Here is a 22,754-nt window from a genome sequence, read left to right as displayed (position 1 = left end):
TGCTATCTGCTAGTTCTGTCTTTAGTTTTGCTTCTCCCTGCCACTACAGTAGATGCAAAGAAAACTTCCGCACACTGTAGTAAGCTGAAGATGGTCTAGTACAGAAACGTTGCCCATTATTAAACTTTATATTTTTTTTTGCAAGTTAGACAGTGTGCGGGGATTTTCTTTGCAACGTTTGACCTGCTTGTCCCCCTCCGACACACCTGTCTCACGTTGTAGATGTGCGAAATATTTTTCTGTACTACATTAGGTGCAAACTCTGTGATCGAGGGGAAATGGTGGAAAAATCACACTTTCAAAAAGACATCACAGCGAGGGCTCACTTATCTGTGAGGACTGATACAGCAAAGGCAAAGTGTGCGTGTTCATGTGCTTGTCCGGGTGAGTTTGTGAGTACTTTGTGTGTAGTAGCGTAATATATTTATATTCACCAACCCAACTTGTCCAGGTTTGCATTTGTGTGCAAAGGAGCATGCCTTAGCACTCTCGTGTCAAGACTATCATCATCTCACCTCCTGCTATTATCAGCACTCCTGACAGCCCACTAAATTAATTTCCCCCTCGCTCCAAGTGCGCCCCCCCCCCCTTCAAATCTGTCCCTTCTGCCAGCATCACCCTGACCAACCCATTTCTCTGGTATTTGCACTTTTTTGTTCATCTATGCCTGACAATTCAAGGAAAAGCCAGTTTTCCACTCCATTTTTTTCTTTTTCCGTTTATACCTTCTAAGAGGGTGCTATGCTTTACTGAGATGTGCCTGTATCCAGAGTCTAACAGTAGCTGCTGGACACGCTATTCATCCACAGACAGGAAAAAAAAAAAGAAGAAATAGAGTGAAAGATGGCAAAGGAAACTGTGATTGTTTTGGAACCATTTGGTTGTATTGGCTTTGCAGAAACCCATTTGCACATCATTTCCATGAAAAAGCAGCAGACAAAGACATGGATGGCGGCTACACAGTGGCTCCAGCTTCTATAATTTACATGTTTTCAGGGTCTCTTTGGAATAACTTTTCATTTCTGTCACATGCCTATTCCACTGGAAAACCCACTTACCACTGTTACACGTGCGACTCTTAAATAAGAATTAAGTCAGAGGCGGCTGCGAGATGGAATCCGGCTCTGACAATTAGATGCACCATCTGCCTCGTCTTTCACCGGTCCCCTATGTGATAGTAAATACCAGCCAAGTTAGTTGAGTAAATGCCACCGAACCACTCGGTTTGTGCTCGGAACGATCGGCTGAATATTAATATTGTGGTATCTGCCAGTATGTTTATGTGAAGTAAAACTCCATTTGGTAATGTTTAACGAGAAGGGCGGAGGGAATCATTAGCTTGATTAAACTGGGCCATATGTTCCAGCCACTGCAGAGGACCCCCCCAAAAAAAAAAACACACAACAGCAGCCCTGAATCACAATGAAGATGCACTCGTTTGCCTTCTGCTCGCAGTGGATGCACTGGACCACCCACGGTGTGTTTCCTCCTCTGTCTCTGTATGTGGGCTCTATTTTTGTTCTGGCATGCAGTGCTAGACGCAGCTTTGACCCTGCAAAGTAACATCTTCCTGAGGTGGTGCAATGCTCGTCTTTATCTGTGTTCTTCTCAAATCTTTCAAAATTTGTGCTAACCACTGAATGCCTGCTTGGAGCAGGTCAACAGGACATGGCACAAAGTGCAGTCATGTTTTTTTTTTTTTCTGTTGTCAAGCAGTTGTGCAGTATTTGGAGGGAAATGATGATCAATCCTTTCCTCTTGTGTTGGACCTTGTAATGTGAAAGGAATGTCTTTTGTTAAAACAAATTAATTATAACTTCTATGTTCTTAAATACAACCTTACTCTGTGTTTTCCCTAGGTTTGGTGAAAGACTAAGGTGCGTATTTGGTGGGGGGGGTTTAGGGGTCCTCCCTCAAGAAAAAGGTTACGTTTTTATGATTTTGGACCATTTTTATTACCATATCTTTGTCTAAAATGTTGGAGCAGCTAGAGCAGATAATATGTACTTTGTAAATAACGCTCAGAAAGCTCAAGGACAAACTTGCTAAAGAAGTCCAACGGGGACTAGTCTACTGTATATCCATGACGTTCCACTTCCAGGATTTCTCCGGTGCTGCTGGAAATTCCACCGGATGTCCCTCTTTTCGGCCAGATGTCCGTTACCTTCCCTCTTTCTTTGTGTTGGCATTCTAAACTCCGGTGGATTTCTGAGGACTATGGTTAACTGCTCCTCAGATCTCTGCAGGGTAAATCCAAACCGCTAGCTAGATTATCTGTCCAATCTGAGTTTTCTGTTTGCACGACTAAAACAAGTTTTTAACGTACACATGTTCCACCAAAACCAGTTCCTTCCCGAGGCTATTTTCCAGAGGCACCGTGGTTCCGCCCGGCGCTTAGCGCCGCCCAAGATGGTTGTGATTGGTTTAAAGAAATGCCAATAAACCAGAGCACGTTTTTCTCCCATCCCAGAATGCTGTGTGGACTAGCCAGACCTGAAGGTCTGGCAATGCGAGACTAACTGGGGACCAACTACATTAATTAGATCTGGAAAAAAGTCATTTAGTTAGTTTTGATGCTCACATTGATTTTACATTCATTCAGCTAAGGTGGTGCCCATACGGCTTGGCTGCTGCCTTATAATGGTAGGGAAAACCCTGCTTTACTGTAACTGAATACTGTCCTACAGGCTACGTTGTCTACGTGGATAGTTGGGTGGATTTCCAGGTTGCACAGGTACCTGGACAGGGGGTTAGACTGAAAGAAAGAGAGTGTTAGCAGGATCCATGTTGTGATAAAAAGACAATAGAGAAAAATGTAAAAGGTAAACCTGATCAAAGCCTAAATAGCCGTGTTTAATTCCAAAAAAAGTTCTAAAAAAAACACTGTTCAGTTTAAAGGTAGAGAGATTCAAGAATATTAAAGAAGAGAGCCACCTTCCCTAATGGCTGTTTGGAATATATTCCCAAGAAAGTAAACGCATTGGGAGACGACCCCTTGAGGATTTAGTCTTAGTTTTTTACATAAGGAGGAGGTCTGCCTGCTGAGATCTACTTGGAGAGAACTTGAAAAACTGTTGGAGATTATAAAGTTTGTTATATCAAGTTCAAGTTCAAGTTCAAGTTACTTTATTTATACCCAAAGGTAGATTTTGTCACACATCATCACATTTTCCCACATCCTCACATTATCACACATCATCAGAAAAGTTCTTATCAGAATAAGATAATACATAAACCTACATAAAAGACGATTAAACACTTGTGCAAAATATAGCTATAACTTTTTCCTCAATGTAATGGCTACAGGAGCAAAACTGTTTTTGTGTCTTTTTGTTTTACACCTGGGGGTCATAAACCTACGTCTAGAGGGTAAAAGCTGGAATTCTGGAAGTCGTTTAAAATTGAACTAGTTATGCGCTGTACCTGTTTTGTGTACAGGGTCTCCACGTTAGGCTGTGGCTCACCAATCAGCCTGCTAGACTGATTGGTTATGTTAACGAGTCACCAACACTTCTTTTTAATCTATCCTTCCTTTATTGGTCTGTCAGTGCTAATAAACATCAGATAATTATAAATATACTGTACACACACACACACACACACACACACACACACACACACACACACATATATATATATATATATATATATATATATATATATATATATATATATATATATATAAAGTCATTTGATTGTGATTTGGTACCCTCTGATCTTGCGCCACAGGTGGGCTGTGTACCAGCTTTGAAAATGTCAAACCGTATGCAGTGTGCCTTGATTTTACAAAAATAGGTCTCAATGTCTCTGTCTTCCCGTGTTTCTCGTCTCATTCTCTGTAGTCGTTGTTGTCCTTCTATTGATTCCTCTGCTCGTCCATTACCCTTACCTTCTTTCACTTTATGTATCTCCTTCCCACCTTTTGTATTGCTCTACTTCCTTCTTCTGGCATTTTCTCCTCTTTTCTCTGGCTCCCCTCTTTTCTCTTTCACCTCCCTCCCTCCTTCCCTCCATCACAGCTAGGGGTGTCACGATACCAAACATTCAGTAGTCGGTGCCAATACCAGTGAAATAACACGATTCTCTATGCCGATTTCGATACCACGGTAAAAAAAAGGAGTTTCTAAGATTCCATGTACTTTAACTTGAAACATGAACTTCTTTATTAAAATATTTGAAACATATAAAAATGACATACAAAACATGTGCAATAGAGCATAGAACAACATAATAAAGTGCAATTAATGGTCATAGTGCAACAACTAGTGTCCCCAGACACATTCCAGACTTCCAGGCATCTTTTTTTAAAAGGTACTGTGCAAAAACAACAACAGTATTTCTAAAAATTGCGTGACGTTACAAACCCCGGGTAAATATTGGAGATGTATTTGAAAGATGGAGACAGCTTATACGCCGAGTTGGCTAATTTCATCCTGAACAGGTAGCTAAGCATTAACTTCAGGCTAATTTATCACGGCTACAAGGGACGGGCATTTTATGTCATTTCGACATTTGTCTACTCACATTGAATTATATAGCTTGGTTACTCGCAAAAATAATTGAGACACAGCCAGTAAAGTGATCCCGACTGGTCCTGGCTAACGCCACCATGCTAACCCTGCTAACGGCTAACAGCTAATGTTACCGGTGGAGCAGGCAAGCGGGCCACTGCTCTTTACAACGTGTAGCCTGTTCAGCGGCCGTAGCCGACAACGGTGAGTTATTTGATGCCAAGACAGGGGGGCTGAAAATCGGAAAGAGAGGACCTTGAGTTTGTAGTGAACATGCCGTTTTTAGGTTGAAGTAGTAGAAGGTTGTGAAGTAGTAGAAGGACGTGACTTCGGCCACTTGTTCGTGACCTCCTTCTTCTGAATGTATCGACTGGAACACTCTGAAGTGGATACTGGCCCCATCAGTTCCGGAAGAGGCGCAGCACCGATGCTGCTAACGCTGGCATCGTCGCTAACGGTATCGTCGGCGTTTCGTCATTTTAGAACCGGAAGGTGTCGGTAAGTATCAGTTCTCGTGACGTCCCTAATCACAGCATGCTAAACCTCGTAACCTTTCTGAGGAACAATGCCGTTACGAGCATGGATGCATCCCACTATGCATGTGTGTGTGTTCATGTGTGTGTCTACGGGAGCCCATGTGCATGTGACACAGACTCTTCCTGGGTGGGGGGATGCAGCCTTTTGTTTCTGCTCTTGTTTTCCGATTACAGTTTGCTTTATTAATGCTATGGTAATCGGGTTTGCCCTCCCTTCTCTGGTCAATGTACCCCGTGAAATGCAGGAAAGCCCAAAGGACAGCCCTTGATCTAAGCGGCTCCAGAGACCCAGTGCCACTCATCCAGCTTCTACCGTGTCAGTCTTTCATGAATGCTGCTGGAGGAAAGTGCCCGTTTGGGGAACTCCAACAGACAATTTGCTCAAAACAAAGGGCTGGAAACATAGCGGAGCCAACGGTGGAATGGCCGGGCCCTTGTGTGGCTGCATGGCCAACTTGTTTTTTTTTTTTTTTCACACGCTTATTTACTCAGCTGTTTTTCACACAGAAGGACTGATTGACAGTAAACACGCGGGGCTAAACATGTTGCAGGGTAAGCTAGTTTAGAAAAAGAATTGTGGTTGCGTTGCTGTCCTCCATCGTGAAGTCATTTGCTGCAAATTGAACACTTTTCATGCTCCACTGTGACGAAGATTTAACCCCAGCAGACAATAATGTGTTTTAGCTTTTAATCTGACTCGTCTCAACAGTTCTGGCGCAAGTCATTTTGGGATGGATCACCGGTTTACATTGCGGATTATTCAGATTGTTTTAGATGCATGCACAAATGTACACAGTGCCAAACGCATGTGAGCGCATAAGAATTTGCACATGCACACATGCATTTTTTTGCAGACATATTTGTCTCTCTTTCTGTACTTTTGTCTTTTCCTCTAAGTGTCTCTCCATCTTGTCTTCATCTCCCTTCACCTGCAGGAGGCAGCCTATGAAATATTAATTACGATGCCTATCAAGACTATGTGCTTAGCCTGCTGAGAAGCCCTGTGTGTGTGTGTGTGTGTGTGTGCATGTGTGTCTTTCTTGGGGCTTGTGTTCTGCCTGCTAATGACCACTGTTTTTGAGACCTCTTGCCCTCCTTCTCTCTACTCCTGTCCGTCACTCCCCTTTCTGCCCCTTTCACCTCTAATCTTGTGCTTCAGCCTCCTGTTTCTCCTTCCATTCCCTTTCGGCTCATCCCCTGCCTCCCAACGCCCTGTTTAAACAACTAGCCTTGAGCCCCGCTGACACCTCGCCAATGCAAATTGAACCCCCCAACTCTCCGTCTCTCTCATTTCTACGCCCTCTTACTATTCTCACTTCCTTTCAGAGATTATGTGGTAATGAGGGTGTCTTGCGTGTACCGCAAGACCTTTCTAACCTCGCTTTCTTTTGCTCTCTACGTTTGCTTTCTCTCTCTCTCGTGCTGTCCCCTCTCTCTTTCTGCCCCTTGTTACATTAATTGGGAGTGTATGTGGTTGTGTGGGCCAGAGGTGACCTGTGTGTTAATGTGAACAAAGGGACCATGCGACCGGTCGCTGCTCTGGCTTGTCAAGTGTGTCTTTGCGAGCCATCTTTTACACGGCTCGGTGTCCGGGGGAACGGCTTGAAAACAGACGACCGACAGCGAATGTTAGCTCCAATTGTAAAAAGATAATTCATATTGAATAGACACAAAAATATGCAGCATACAGTGGGAAAGAAAATAATGAATGCCATAATGGAAACATACATACTGTGCTGTACATATATGCATATTCAGATTTCATGTATGTGATGTAAAACCATGCAGGGGTGGGCTAGTGCTTGCCTTTCCACGGAGTAAGTGAAATTGTTGGTTTCAACAATCTTCCTCCTTGTTTTGCTTTTTAAAGTAGCAGCAGATATTCTCCATGAAGGTGTCCAACAAGAAGGACCACTTACATAGAGCTATTTTTCTCCCCTTTGATTGCGTCATTTAAACCTGTGTGAAACCATTTTGCATCATAACCCTGCCTTCCATTACCCCCCTGTTTTTTTTACATGCAAATTTCCATGGCATTCACCAAGGCATTGAAAAGATGTCCACATGTAATGTGCTTTTGAGTGCCGACAGAAGTAAATGGTCTTTTTCAGTTGCACTTTATTATCATGCCTTGGGTAGAAAATGTCACTTGTCACATGAGATGATAATTGTACCAAGATGAAGGCAGCAAAAGGCAGAGGCCCAGCTAAGCTATTCAGCTCTTATCTTTAATGTGGCTGCATTAGAAATGCGGGATAAAGGATTTTGCAAATGGCTCCCCCATGTAGAAAATGTAACCATAACTATATGTGTGTTCTCGGTGGGGAGGGCCTTAGCACTATATGTTTGAAAGAGAAAGGAAAGAATGATAGCTGTGTGTGTGTGTGTGTGTGTGTGTGTGTGTGTGTGTGTGTGTGTGTGTGTGTGTGTGTGTGTGTGTGCTTATCAGACAAATCCATGTTGCTCTTTCACTGAGAAGCCAAGGATTCCCATTGTGCTCAGGGTCAGCTCACGGTTACTGACTGCCGGTGACGGATGCCTCGTGTATGTGTGTGTGTGTGTGCGCGTGCGGGTGTAAATGTTTGGTTAACTTAGGTCATAACCATCTGCAGAGGAGCTGTCGCAACACAAATTGCATTATGAAAAATGTCTCTATGCATATGCATGCATGTCTGTGTGTGAATATATGTTCTCGCTCTCTCAGACCTTCCTGTATTTTTTCCCTTTCAATACACCATAATAATTCAACACATATTGCAAATGTGCAAAGTTTAGATCAGAGGTGCAAATTAAGAATCCTGTCTTCACTGTGCTCGCTGCCTTTTTGTTTATTTATTCATAGCTGGTTTCAGTTAAATCAACAAGCTAACCTCTGGCTGATTGCCTCGGGGTTTGTGTGTGTGTGTGTGTGTGTGTGTAAATTGGCTGCGTGCATGGGTGTATGTCTGTGAGAAATGGAGAGTATGGGTGTGTACAACATTATGTATGTCCATATATCCAGATGCACATTCGTTGCGGGCAGCGACTAACCCACCTGACCACATCTACATTAAGCAGTCCCACTGAGGGCTCTTAACCTGCCGCCTCTAGGCACTTATGATAGATTTGAACATCTTCGACAGGGCAGGCTAGTGTAATTAGAACACTCACCGTGTGTTTGTTGAGCTCCTACATGGTAAGGGGACAGGAAAGCGATCAGAGGTTATATTATGTGCTTATGATTCATGACACTTTCTCTTCATGAATCATGGACTGAATATAAGCTGCCGTTGAATTGTATCCATGCTGTCCATCCAGACAGAAGTCTCTATTATTTTTGTGCATTTATATCATCATGGTTAGGCTAAATAACAGAAACACCTCTCTGTGTAATGCAACAGCACAACAAACAACCAGTTTCCTCCAAAATGATCACAAAGTTGAATCAACACCTCTCAACAAAAACGGAACATTATAACATTATTTAATTATTGCAGGACTGTTGTATTAGACTTCATTTGTCCTAGGTTTACCTAACAAACTTAATCGGTCGTTTTGGTCTTAGTCAACTTAGATTTCTTTAGTGGATTAGTCATGTTTTATGCTTTTTTCATGCTGAATGACTTATTTCCAAGAAACGTACGAGGACATCTCTGGTAAACACAAGAATTAAAGTGGTGCTTTTGCATGACTCTTTGCGGAGAAATTCAGATTTACAGATCTGTCGATTAAATCAACTAATCGATTAGTCGATGAAATTGAGTGAGTGTCGACTAAGAATTTCTTCAATCGAGCACAGCCCTAGAGTGTATATACCAGTCATTTTTGCCTCTTCCCTCTGCCAGATCGTCAGTGCATCACTGCTATGGCGTTTCAGTCACACCTCCCTGAATGCTGTATTCTGGGCTGCTTGCATGGTCACACTCCCTGTTCCCTATTCCTAAAAACTTGCGTGCGATCTGTTAGTCATGGTATGACCCGTGGCTTGTCTGGGACCTGTATTTCCTGCCTCTAGCTTTGTTATTGACCCTGTCCTGTCAGATCTTTTAACTTGTACCTGCATGTGGGTCCTGTTCCTGTCTGTTGCCTATACCCGAACTGCAACAGTCAACTGGCGGAAAAGAAAGTCAAACTTGGAAAAACCTTTGCTAAAATGCAATTAATGGTTATTTGGTAATAACTTTCTAGACAACCATAGACCGTATTTTGAACATGTACTCATACTAGACTTCCTGGATCAGGAGCAAAGCAGTGCTATTTCGGTCAGTCATCAGCAGGGGCCCTTTTGGATTGGTGCCGAGTTGGCTCAGTGATTGGTAGCCCTGAAGCATTTCCACCACTATTACCACTATACTGAGAATTACACACAGGTGGTTGTAAGCTTGTGGACTGAACATGCAGGGAGGTGTGTGTTTGTTGTCTCTTTGTTTACATTTGGACCCAGCAATTGAGAAAAGGAAAGTCTCCTGCTGACCCAGTTAGAAATAGAGGGAGGGATGGAGAGAGAGATCTCTTAGGGGGTACGCTGTTTGTTGTAATGGGTTTAGCGTGGTTCCTTTCTCAGTTCAAAATGAAAAGTGCCGAAACAGACTTGCACACCAAAATGCACACACACCTATTACACTCTTACTTCATGTTTAAGTCATGAGGCTCCTCTGCTCTTTTGCCAACTTAATAAACCCACTGCTGCCAAACCCACATCAAACCCCCCACCCTCAGCCAAAACCCACTACGCTACAACTAAAATGTCCCTCGTATATTTCTTTGGAGCGGACACAAGCCGCAAACTCCACGAGTTATTTGTGTTTGCAATGTATGTGAACAAATAAAGACTGTCCGATAATATCAAAATGCAGGGTGTGTACACACACGTCTGCAGCGGTTTGCTGTTCGTGCTCAAAGTTGAGTTTGCTTGTATTAAAGACCTGCGTTTCCCGCCAGCCTTGTAAACATTGCCTGGTTCCAGGGCAATATAAAATAACAGCCCAGCGTGAAATTGGTTTCGCCCATTACGTCGAGCGCCATTGTGATTGACACAGGTATACTCGTAGGCTTCTGATTTGCTGATTTAAATTCAGCTCTGTGTCATGGCAGTTTGTTAAGATGAACGGTGTTTGACTCCTCGCTGTGGCGCTAGAGCGCAGAGTGGAGCAGCGGAGCTCGGCCAATCCGCCGGATGAAGCAAAACGTCAGCAGACCTCAAAATAGGGAAACCCAACACTGTTTAAATCATCTGAACTCATTGCCCAACACAATGATGACACAGAGCTGGTTTGAAATCGACAGAGTGTCCCTTTAGGTATTTGAAGGATAGTTTGTAACTTTGATTTGACTACTCATATTTCACATGTTTCATGTGTTGCATTCTCAGCCCTCGGCAGTTAACTCGGTGAGTACAATACTATCATTACCTAATGGAAAACTCTGAAAATAAGACATACAGGATGTAATAAACAGGAAATATTGTTATTCAAGACTTGGGTAGACATAATAACTAACAGACTGGATTACAATGCAGCCTGTTTCAGCCGCACTCTCGCTCAATACTGGACTAAATGAAGACATTATTGTCCCCATTAGTCACTTAGATAAAAAAACATGGCAAAAATAGGTTTCAGGTTGAAAAATGCCTAAGTAGTGCGGGATTGAGAAATGCAAATTTGAAATGAAATTGAAATATCTTCTCATTGTTCTGACCTCACAATGGAATGACAAACAGGTTAATCATGCAAATAGGCCAAAAGCTCAGGGGAACACACACACACACACACACACACACACACACACTACACACACACATACACACACACACACACACTACACTTTGTTGCTGAGTTTATGGAGGGCCAGATAAGCACAATCAATGTCGGCCAATTATTGTTGCTGCTCTAAGTGATTAGCTGTGCATCTGCGTGCCCCTCTCTGCGTTTCTTTATGCACCGGCTTTTTTTGATAGGTTTATGCTGAACTGTGTCTGCAAAAACAGACCGTCGGTTTTCCTCACGCTCCACTGGGACCTAAGGAAAGAGCATCAGTGTGTTTTTCTGCCTGCTTGATGAAGTATCTTTGGTTGGGGTGTTAACGCCGATATGCTGACAAGCAATCAGAGTAATGAGTCCTTTGATGTGGACATATCGGGGCTAAATGCTTAATGCTGTGTTACAGGAGCTCCTTCAAGGCGACGAACACCTTGTGGAAAACGCGTTTGTCATACCGCTTTTTCGAGGGCGAGAATCCATTTGCACTTGTGTCGTACTCTCACAGCGCAGCAGGAGGTAACATCGCGGGAATGAACCTGGCTGTGAGAATACCCAAGGGTAAGGGGATTTCAACAGTGCTCATTGTTTGCAAGAAAGAAAGTAAAAGTTTTTTAATGCTGAGGGAGGTGTTTAAAAGGGAGAGAGAAAGTATGTGCAAGCAGCAAGAATTGTTATTTTGCAGCTGTTCCTTAAGAGGGAAAGCGAAAAGAAAAGAGAATAGGAGACAGATGAATCAGGGTCATCCCTCTTTTGCTCCCTTTGCTCGGGTGATTCATGAGTCGAACGCCTCAAATCGGGGCTCCATATTTGATATCCTTGAACACCTCCCTCCGCTCCCACGTTAGCCCACAACCAATCCCTCTAATGTGCAGTGAATAGCCGTTTTTACGGCTAGTTCAGGTATGATGCAGTGTGGGAGGCGGAGACCAGGAGGCCAGGGGATGAGGCAGGCAGAGAACGACTCTCATGAATAATGGAGGGAACAGAGGGTCCGTGTTAGGCTGGAATATGAATGGCCTCCCCTGCAGTCACCAGGCTTGGTCGTGGCTCATACTTACACTTCAGAGATGTGCTCTGAATGTTAATTTCCTCTTTCTAGTTGGAAGCAAATCAAACTGACTCTGATAACTTATTATAGTTCACTCGCTGAGGACGGCAACTAGTTAGTTGGTGTTGGTTCTGCAGAAAAGTGGTCCCTGTGACTGAAAGACATTATTATATTATTTAAACTGATGTATCAATGCATAGGCAGTATGCAACAATCAATTTAAAAAATCACCGCAAACTCCTTAAGCAGCTATTTTGTCAGAACAACGACTGGAGAGCAAGTTGTGTATCTGTTTAGAGTGCAAACAAACAAACTCCCATTATAGGTGTGACTAGGGAGGCAATGAATAGGGCAGGAATGGCTTACTGTGCCACTAACGATGAAAACTACTATTTAGAAAGGTGTTTACAGAATGTAAATACGTTGGGCCCTATGTTGCACCCGGTGCGGCGCAAAGTGACTAACGCAAGTGTCTTTGCTATTTTAAAAACCGCCCAAGCGCCCATGCTGTTTAAATAGCAAATGCACCTGCGCTCATCTGTGGCCCCATGGGCGTGCTGGTCTTACAAGGAGGTGTGTTCAGGTGCATTCTTGGCGTATTGCTATCTTGAGGCCCCGGAAAATCGCGCCATTGACCAACAAAAACCTGGTCTAAAGTCAGTAACGCAGCATTTCATTGTTATTTTAACAGCAAATTAGTAAAATGTGCCTAGGCTTATGCATAGCGCGCACACTATGCTTGTTACACACACACAGTGGAGCGCAGCAGCACACAAACATGCAAAATATTACAGATGAAAATATTACGGTGCAAATCTGGCATCATAAAAGCGATGCGCCAAGGTCCAAACGCGCCTGGCTTTTAAAGAGAATGGGAGATGACACTCTGATTGGTTTATTGCATGTTACGCCCAAAACACACCTATGAATTAATGAAGACACTAAGTACACCCCTTTTGAACCATGCGCCCGGCGCACGGACCCTTTTTTCCGCCGTCACACTAGCAAAAGTGGATTTAGACATGCCCTAAAGGCACCCGCGCCACGCGCTTACATCGTTAAAATAGGGCCCATTAAGTGGCTATTGCAGAAAAAACAATGCAGACCATAAATAGTATAAAAAATTGGTTTGATTTGATATGAGTATTTGACATGAAAATAAAGATTATTAAGAATGATAACTGTAAACCAGTATTTAATCAAACCATCTGGAAAGTTTAGTGGAAATATAACCGGTGGAATTGCTAACAACTTAATCTTGATTTAAAAAAACAAGTAGTGTAGTAAAATGTTAAATATTTCCCTTTGAAACTTAATGTAGTGAAATTGAAAGTGAAGTTAAAATATAAACACAAGTACCTCAAAATTGCATTAAAGTACAATTTAAGTAATTGTGCGTCCTTTCTTCCCACCACTAAAGGGTTGCTGGAGGTATAGTTTTACCTCACTCCAGCGTTCACTGAATCACATTCTGATAAACTTAAGTAAGTAAGTAAGTAAGTAAGTAAAGTTTATTTCTATAGCACATTTAAAAACAGCTCGCGCTGACCAAAGTGCTGTACATAGCGCATTAGCCACAGGGTAATAAAATAAAATAAGAAAAATAAAATAAAACACGTACAAATCAGTGATTTAGGCTAAAAAGTACATCGAAAGACAAACATTTAATTACAAACGTAGCAGGATAAGACAATTAAGATACCGGGAAGGCCAATGTAAAAAGATGAGTTTTGAGCCTGGCTTTGAATATCACAATTGAAGGGGCATTTCTGATGTCAGGTGGCAGTCGGTTCCACAGCTGAGGGCCAGCAACAGAGAAGGCTCTGTCACCTTTTTGCTTAAGCCGGGACCGTGGGACATGGAGGAGGCCTTGGCTGGAGGATCTGAGGTACCTGGAAGCCAGTGCAAGGAGGCTAGGACAGGTGTAATGTGTTCACGCTTTTTTGTATTTGTGAGCAGCCTAGCCGCTGCATTTTGGACCATCTGAAGCCGTACCACTGAGTTCAGAGGGAGACCAAAGTAGAGAGAGTTACAATAGTCTAAGCGCGAGGTTATGAAGGCATGGATGACTTTTTCCAGATCATTGTATGACAGAACAGACTTGAGTTTAGAAATTATTCTTAGTTGGTAAAAACTGGACTTTACAACAGAAGATATTTGTTTCTCCAGGTTAAGATGGGAGTCTAAAATAACACCCAAGTTACGTGCTTGGGGTTTAACATAGGGGGCAAGGTGATCAAGGTCGGCAGGGATGGCAGTTTTGGATTTTGAAGGACCAAAGACAATAACTTCAGTTTTGTTATCATTTAACTGAAGGAAATTGTTAGCCATCCAGATTTTAATTTAGTTCCAACAGTCTAAAAGAGGCTGCATGGAGTTGCTGGATTTAAGTGGGATGTACAGTTGGGAGTCATCTGCATAGAAATGGAATGAGATATTAAATTTTCTGATGATGTCACCTAAGGGGAGCATACAAAGGCTGAAGAGTACTGGACCCAGAATGGATCCCTGAGGGACACCATAAGACACAGGGGCAAGGGAAGAGGAGTACTGGCCTATGGATACTGAGAAAGATCTTTGGTGGAGGTAGGAGTGAAACCAGCTTAGAGCTGTACCCTTAATGCCAACCCACTGTTTGAGACGCTCTAGTAGTGTACTATGGTCTACAGTGTCAAATGCAGCGCTAAGATCCAACAAGACCAGAATGGCATTATCACCTGAGTCAAGAGTGAGCAAGAGGTTATTTTTCACCTTTAACAGGGCTGTCTCAGTGCTGTGGCGGGCTTTGAACCCAGATTGAAATGGCTCTAGGATCTCTGTGGAGTTGAGGTATGGAAGCAGCTGTGTTAACACCACCTTCTCCAAAATTTTTTAGATAAATGACAGTTTAGATATACTGTAGGCCGGAAGTTATTATGACACTTTGCATCTAGGTTATGTTTCTTTAGCATAGGCTGGACAACCGCATGCTTGAAACATGTAGGAACAGTGCCGGTGGCAAGACAGGAGTTAAGAATAAATTGAATAGCCGCACCAACAGCATCAAAAGAATCTTTGATAATCTGTGAGGGGATGGGATCGTGTGGGGCTGTTGATGGTTTCATCTGCTTTACAATGTTCCATAGTTCAGTGTAGGACACTGCTTGGAATTGCGGATGGGGAAATATGGTGGGGTGTCAGATACAACAGGAGTGAACTGTGCTCTGATCTGGTCAATTTTTACAGTAAAAAACTTCAAGAACTCTGCACAGCTATTGGTGGATGCCTCGACCTCTGGAGAGACTTGGGGGTTAACGATTGAGTTTATGGTATTAAATAAAATTCTAGGGCGATGGGAATGTTTAGTTATAATGTCTGAGAAATGCTTATCCCTGGCTTTTTTTGCTGCACCTTGGAAATTGACCAGGGAATTTCTGAATATTTCTAAAGAAACTAGGAGGTGATCTTTTTTCCACTTACGCTCCGCTCTTCGACAAATCTGCCTGAGATGGCAGGTGGAATCATCAAGCCACTGTTGGGATTTAAAATTAGGGCATGTTGAAAGAGGATATTAGCTCATCAGGGCTCAAGAGGTGATCATGGGCAGTGATAACATTTCCCAAATAGCATTCGGCGAACTCATTTGCAGTGGAAGAGTTAATATGACGAGCGTAGTGGCCAGAAGATCTGGCTGTATACAGTGAGTTAAATAGTTTAACATTGAACATAATAGGCATATGGTCAGAGAAGGATGCATCCTCAATTCTTATCAATGGAAAATCTGTGGGATAAAATCAAATCAAGAGTGTGCCCCTGAACATGGGTCGCCTGATTTATGTGCTGGAGGAGGCCAAATGACTCCATTACATGGCAAAACTCACTAACCAAGGGTTTACCTGGGCAACAGACATGAATATTAAAATCACCCAAAATCAACAAACGGTCAAAGGATGTTGCATAGTGAGACAGAAAGTCTGAGAAATCTTTTATAAAATGTTTGTCTGATTTGGGAGGCCTGTAAACAAGTGCGCACACCAATGACGTAGTAGCAGTTTCTACTTTTACGCATTGTACTTCAAAGGAAGAAAAGGTCTCAGCAGAGAGTGTTTGTACCTTAAGCCGATTTTTAAAGATCAAAGCCACTCCTCCACCTCTTCCTGACCTCCTCAGAGTACTTATGAATGAACAGTTTGTAGGACAGAGTTTGCCAAAGACAGATGTCTCACCAGCACCGGAGCCAATCCATGTCTCCGTTAAAAATAGCATGTCCAGATCAATTTGGTAAAAAAGTCGTTTAAAATGAAGGTCTTGTTTGACACGGACCTACAGTTCAGTAGCGCCACTTTAGCCGCAAAGTAATCCAGAGGCTGTGGAGATTGAGAGCGTTGTAGTGGGCGAATATTCAGGAAGTTCACCCCGCCAATCATGCGTCGATGACCGAGCTGGAGAGATGGATAGATGACAAGTGTATCTCAGGTCCCATGATCGGCAAGCCAAGTAGAGGCCTCTGCTTCCTGCAATGTCGATGGAGGACCGGCGAGATAAAAATTGCGCATGGGAGACACTCGCAAAACCCCTGATCCGCACTCGAACACCGCCGCGATTTCCTCGCTTCCTGCGCCGCTTCTTGCGGTGGGAAATGCAGCAGGAGAGCCGGCGAACGCAGTCCGCGGGGGAGTTGATGAACGTCGGGTGACATGTGGAGTGTGGGCCAAGGCGCCCAGTGGATTGTAGCTCTAAAGAGTTTTGGATATGTAGCAGTATAGAGCGATCATAAGTCCTTATGGCATCGGTGCAGTGCCAGAGCGACAACAGGAGGAGAGGCACAGCAACACTCGGGCAGGTAGGAGCTGACGGCAAGCCGACAAACACACTGGCGCCATCTTGCTCAGTCTTGCAATATTATGCTGAGTTATGCCCAGCACCAGTGTGCGTGTGTGTGTGTGTGTGTGTGTGTGTGTTTGTGTAAAGCTGCTAACACACCGACCAGACATCCGACCGTCGACAGAAAGGCCAGTCGAAATGATCAGTCTCCCCGTGTTTGTCCAAAAAGTGCCACAGAACACACCAAAGAGACGAGACGAGACGTAATACATCTCTGTAACAGCAGGTGGCGCTACTCTGTACTGTTGCCCAAGAAACGAAAGGGGGCAGCTGATTGGAGGAAGGCGTCACATGGGTTTGCTTTCTCCGGAAAATCAAAGCCAGACTGTCATGGCGGCCGTTCAGAATACGATCTCATATTGTACTAAAATAGTTGACTGAAACATGTTTCTGAAAACATTTTAAGCAAGAAATAGGCAATGCAGTTGCTGAATCTGTCTTCATTTCAGCTCAACAAAGGTCAGTTTAAAAGATTTTCGTCCGATTTTGAGAGACTTTAGTCACACTCATTCCGCTCGCCATTTCCGGGTGAGTCGCGACTGCCCTGCCGTCAACTGAACATGTCAGGTCGGCCAAAAGGAACGCCGACAGCCCATCAGACGGACGACGGCACGGGACACACCGAACAGACTCAAGTCACAGACGTCGCCAGACTGTCCAACGGCCGATAATCGGCCCCATGTGTCAGCACCTTGACAGTACGTCAGGTACAGATGTAGGCTCTTTATTAGGTCCAGCCCACATTTTAAACAGCTCACTGCTCCAGTCAGTCAGTTGCATGGCCGGGAGTCACTGTATAAAGAAGGTGCAGACAGGTTCAATAGGTTCAGTCACCCTCACCTACATGTTGAAACTTTGAAAGTGATACAGTATGACTGTTGGTGGTAGATGTGTAGATAACGGTGGCCTCCACCCTGACATTTCTATACACAATGCAGTGCTTTGAATAAAAAATATGTGATTAAAAAATATGTGATTAAAAAATATATATATATGAAAAAAAAAACTCAACTTGATAGCTGCTCTGTTGGTAAAATCATCTTGTTATAAAAGAGGTCAGAGGAGATTGGCTCTACAAAAACGGGGGGGGGGGGCTCCAAATTATTGTTTGATGGTTTAAGAAAACAAAACAGTTATGAATATCAATGGTATTGGATGAAGGCATGATGCGGCTCCCCCCCCTTTCCTAGTAGTTTCTAGTTTCACAAACAAGTGTGTACACACAGACACACACAGACACACACACACTCTCACAAACAGACATCCACACAGACACAAGGATTATGTTTTTCGGTCAGAAGCCACTGATTACAATATGTTTATTACTCTGCAGGCCAACTGCACAGCTCTTATCAAACACACACACACACACACACACACACACACACACACACACACACACACACACACACACACAGTTGTCGCGCTGCTTGTGGACTGCAGAGTTCTTATTAAAAATTGATCTGCAAGCTGTTGTGTGTCGCTGCTTCGCTGAGGAATTCATTACCTCTCTGCCACGCGCTGGCGCGCACACACACACACACACACACACACACACACACACACACACACACACACACACAATTTACACACACAACATAGCATGCCTGCAAGCAATCCTGACCTGTCAAATGAAACAACACCTTTTCCTTTAGAATATTTGGGATGCAAACAAACAAATGCTCCTGCGGGGGGAGACAGAGGGAATGACGGGAGGAAGAGAAAGATTAAGAGACAGACTGAAACAGAGATGGGCTGAGAAATAAACAGGCGTGAAGATGGTGTGATGGTGATAATGAGGAGGAGGATGACAGAGAAATGGTGAAGAGTAGGAAAGAGCAGAAATCATCCCTCAGTATCACCAAAAGCGATGGTGGTCGTTTTAAAGTCAAGGAGGGCCGGTGTGCGACAGTAGGCGCCTCTCTCTCTGCATCTCACCCCCAAATCCTCACTCTATCTCCTCCCATCACTTTCTTCTCTCTATCTCACTCCCCTCCTTCCCCCCCCCCGTCTCAATCCATTCTCGGTCTCGGCCGTGACGGCCTTCACTCACGGCGCTCTCTCGCCGGTTTTGACTTTATTTTGGCTTTATGTCTTCAGCTTCAAAGCCGTGATTATGTACAAACACGTGCCGTGTTTGAGCGGTAGAAATTGAATTCTGGTCGAATGATTTACTCCGTCCTCTACCTTCGGGTCTTGTGTGTTAACTAAGACGGTGCTGATTGAAATTCAGCCCCATGCCTCGCCACCTGCCAAGTGTCCCTGAAAACCTTGTTCAGAGTGGAGTGCAGATGAAGACACAAAGAGAGAGAGATAACGGAAACACGGAAAATAAGAAGAGAGCCGGTTTGTCTGCCTGTCTGTTCCTCTAGCTGTCTGTCTCCTTTGGCTGTGAGGACCTCTCCACACGATCAGTGCACCTCAGAGAATAGCCGTTCGCCTTCTCCTGAGATTGTCGTTTTCCCCTCTGTCTGCCACTTCTACGTCACTCCCTTTTTCTGTATATCTATACCCGGTTTACACGTACATGGTTATTTTGAAAAACTGAGACATTTCCCGTCGCTTTCCACGCAAACGGAGCGTTCGCCTCGAAAAAAACACTCTTTCTAAAAACTGCGGCCAGAGTGGAGATTTTGGAAAACTTTGTTTGCACGTTTTCATTTAAACTGTGACAAACGGAGGTTTCCGCCATAGACAGTATATAATGGACCAATAGACCCCGTTGCTCTGGACGGAGACCAGTGAAGGCTATTAGAAGCACTTTTCCGGTGATGGCCAGCTTTACTGCGCAGCCTCCAACTGAGAGAATGTGACGTGAGCAACGTGTCTGAAAGTTGTAAGTCTTCTGGTAGCTGTGCCAAGAGAAATCTCAATCATTCCCAATCTTACAGATACGGAGAGCGTAGGTATATGTAAGGAGATAACATATGCACAGGCTAATTATTGCTAACTAACATTCCAGTTAACATTAGTAATTAAACCTAAAGAGCTCATGTAAGTCGAAACTGCCTGCGAGCTTCTCCTGTACTATACGGTAATTCCTCTACTATGCGACAGTAAGTCACTTGGTTATGACACAGTCGTTAGCTTATATTTACAAAAACGTCTGCTACGGAACCATAACGTGAGGTACAAGGTAATGGAGACTTTTATACATTGTCGTGTTTCTTTGGAACTAAACAACGGACAAATAGAGTCTTCAAACATTTCTGATGTAAAGTTATTCGCAGTCAAGTGACGTAAAAAAAAAATGGCGGTCAGCGGAATGCTAACAGGAGGTGATAGCCAGTTAGCAACAAAATGGCGCCATAAATGGCTCGAGTTCTGAAGCGAAGCTTACCCCCTTGGTTTCCGCAGCCGAGGAAGTGAGGAAGAGAAGAGAGAGGAAGTGATTCGTTGCTGTTGTTGCTATTTCCGGGATTCTGATTGGCTAACGTGGGCTTGAGGTTCTCATTACACTGCCACCTATAGGTTTGGCGTGCTCTTGCCGGCGTTGACGGCATATATACACGGGTACGTGTAAACGAACACTTTTTCTGAAAACTGACCGCTGTGCACGATGTTATTTTGGAAAACTGAGAGGTTGAAATGTCCGTTTATGAAAATAGCTGGCCACGTGTAAACGTAGCACTACACTGTGCAACCATTCCATCTCTCTCTCTCTCTCGCTCTCTCTATTGTTACGCGTTTCTCTCTATCATTATCTGTCCTGTCCTTCAGTGAGCCCCCTGCCCCTCTATAACTCAGTAGGCCACATCGCGTCTCGGTTTCTCTGTAATTTTCCATCCTGGCCGTGTTTCTTTAATCACAGCTCACATCCGATTCCGAACTGGTACTTTTAAAACCATTCCGATTCCTAAACCGATTCTTGGAAAAACTGAAAAAACGACATCAAAGAAAGGCTTTTTACGTCCGTTTTGGTGAGCACACAGGGGAAATCTGGCATTTTAAAAGTAGCCTACATTTACGGTAGCTAGCGAACGGTAGACTACACAGAAAGTGTGATATTTTTACGTCCGTTTCAGAGCATTGGAGGGAAAGTATTTCAGTCGACACATTAAGTGGAACTTAAATGAGGAACCGAAATTTGCTTTCTAATCCGCTCCAATTCCTACCGGTTTTGTAGGGTTTCGGTACCCAACCCTATGTTGACCAGCACGCAGTCGCCTATTTTGTAGGATATCATACGAATTGGTGTGCATACATTTTCGAACTTTATCGTAAGAACCCGTTCATGAGAACGCGTTGGTGTGTGTGTGTGAGGGTAAGTGTGTGTGTTGATGGTGTGTGTATGCTAGTACTCATGTGTGTCTGGGGGTGACAGCGGCAGTGGGTGTACACGTGTGTACTGTACATACCGTACAGTAGAGCTTACAACAAATGGCCTGTGCTTTACAGTCATCAGTAAGGATTTGTTTTCTCTTGTACCACAGCACGCTCAGCTAGATACATAAAAGCATTGTGTCTATCAGGCATATTTCTAATGATTGTGGGACAAAAGCAACCCTGTTCAACAAGTGTTCAGCCAGGAACCAACTGCTCAGCCCCCATTGTTTAAACTATTCCAGTTCTGGCTGGTGCTACTGTGACTGAACCTCCGCTCTCAAATCTCCTTTTGCCACAAAACAGCTTTGTCAATTTATTTTCTACAAGATAAGCAAAAATAATCTCAATCACAAGCATATCCCATACTGCGGCTAGATTTTTCACAGCATGCTTTTGATTTTGAGCTGATTAGGAGATTACGAAATGGATGTTGAGGCTCTTTGGTATGCGTTATTGTTACACATTGATCTGTGGTGCTGGCTGCACGCTGCATTAGAGCCGCCGCTTATCTACAAAGCCAAGGGCGCGGGAAAAAATCTGCGAAGTCAACCTCCAGCTGATTTACAGCTGGAGTGGAGAGGTCACACAGTCCCAGTGCTGCTCAGAGTGGCGTACGGTTCAGCAATCTCATCATACTACGTCATGATAACCTGAATTAAAGTGTACTTATTGAATTACAGAGTTTCTTCTTGCAACATCACATCCCCCCCCCCATTCCCAAGTGTAAACACAAGGAGCTGCTAAACTTTTCTAACTTATTTATCGAACCGACTTAAAATTCTTGTCCTCTGTTTCCATTTTTTGGTGCCAGGATTCTTGCTCAGCTACCTCGCACGAAAAAAACTTTGGTTTATGCCAGCGAATATACCCAAATTTTGAAGCAGTAGGTTCATAAATATTCCACACTGGCGTTGGTTTTAATTTCACAGAGTGCGAAGTGGCATTTAGTTTTTTTTTTCTTTTTGGTACACATACGAGGGAGCACGCTTTCTAATGTTTCGGAGACTTGCTTTCTTCAGTAAACAAAGCAGCTCAAAGTCCTGTTCTATCTCCTAAAGAGAGATGGAAATCACCCAGCAGAGAGGCCCTGGCATGCTAAGATAATAGGATCCTCTGCTCGTCTTTGTGCTGGTCTTTGGTCTTCACAAGAGCCAAACCTGCCGCGCTAAACACTTCTGCCTTCTCCCCTCATGAAATATGGATTCGTGTACAGGCGGGCACAAATGCTAATCATCTTGTGTGAGTGTGTGTGTGTGTGTGTGTGTGTGTGTGTGTGTGTGTGTGTGTGTGTGTGTGGGGCGGGGGGGTATCTGTGTGTGCATGTGTAAATTCGAGTGACTTTGTGTTACGAATGTGAATGTGTACGGGCACGCACGTGTATGTGTGTATTTCGCCGGGCCGAATTAGATTTGGGTTCCGAGGCGAGAAAGGGAAGAGACGCATGGAGGAATTTAGCTATGAGGCTCATAAATAGTTTAGCCACCCAGAGCAGATTCATCAAGTAGCGTGAGGGATAAATCATATTCCCCCCCCCCCCCACACCACATTTTACCCCTCCTCCCCCCATCCCTCTGCTTCTCTCTCAGCCTGAAGAGAAGGAGATGTTGGATGGTAATCCTGAGACTTCAGAGAGCCTAATACCTCACCGGCACTCGTGCTGTTCTGATCTAAGGTATGCGACTAATTGTATTCTAAAACCTGCTCAGCTGCACAAACACATAAATGCCCATAA

The sequence above is a fragment of the Perca flavescens genome, chromosome 12 (assembly GCF_004354835.1).
Source record: "Perca flavescens isolate YP-PL-M2 chromosome 12, PFLA_1.0, whole genome shotgun sequence".
Lineage (NCBI taxonomy): Eukaryota > Metazoa > Chordata > Actinopteri > Perciformes > Percidae > Perca > Perca flavescens.
The sequence above is the reverse complement of the archived record's forward strand: the minus strand, read 5'-3'. Positions refer to the sequence as shown.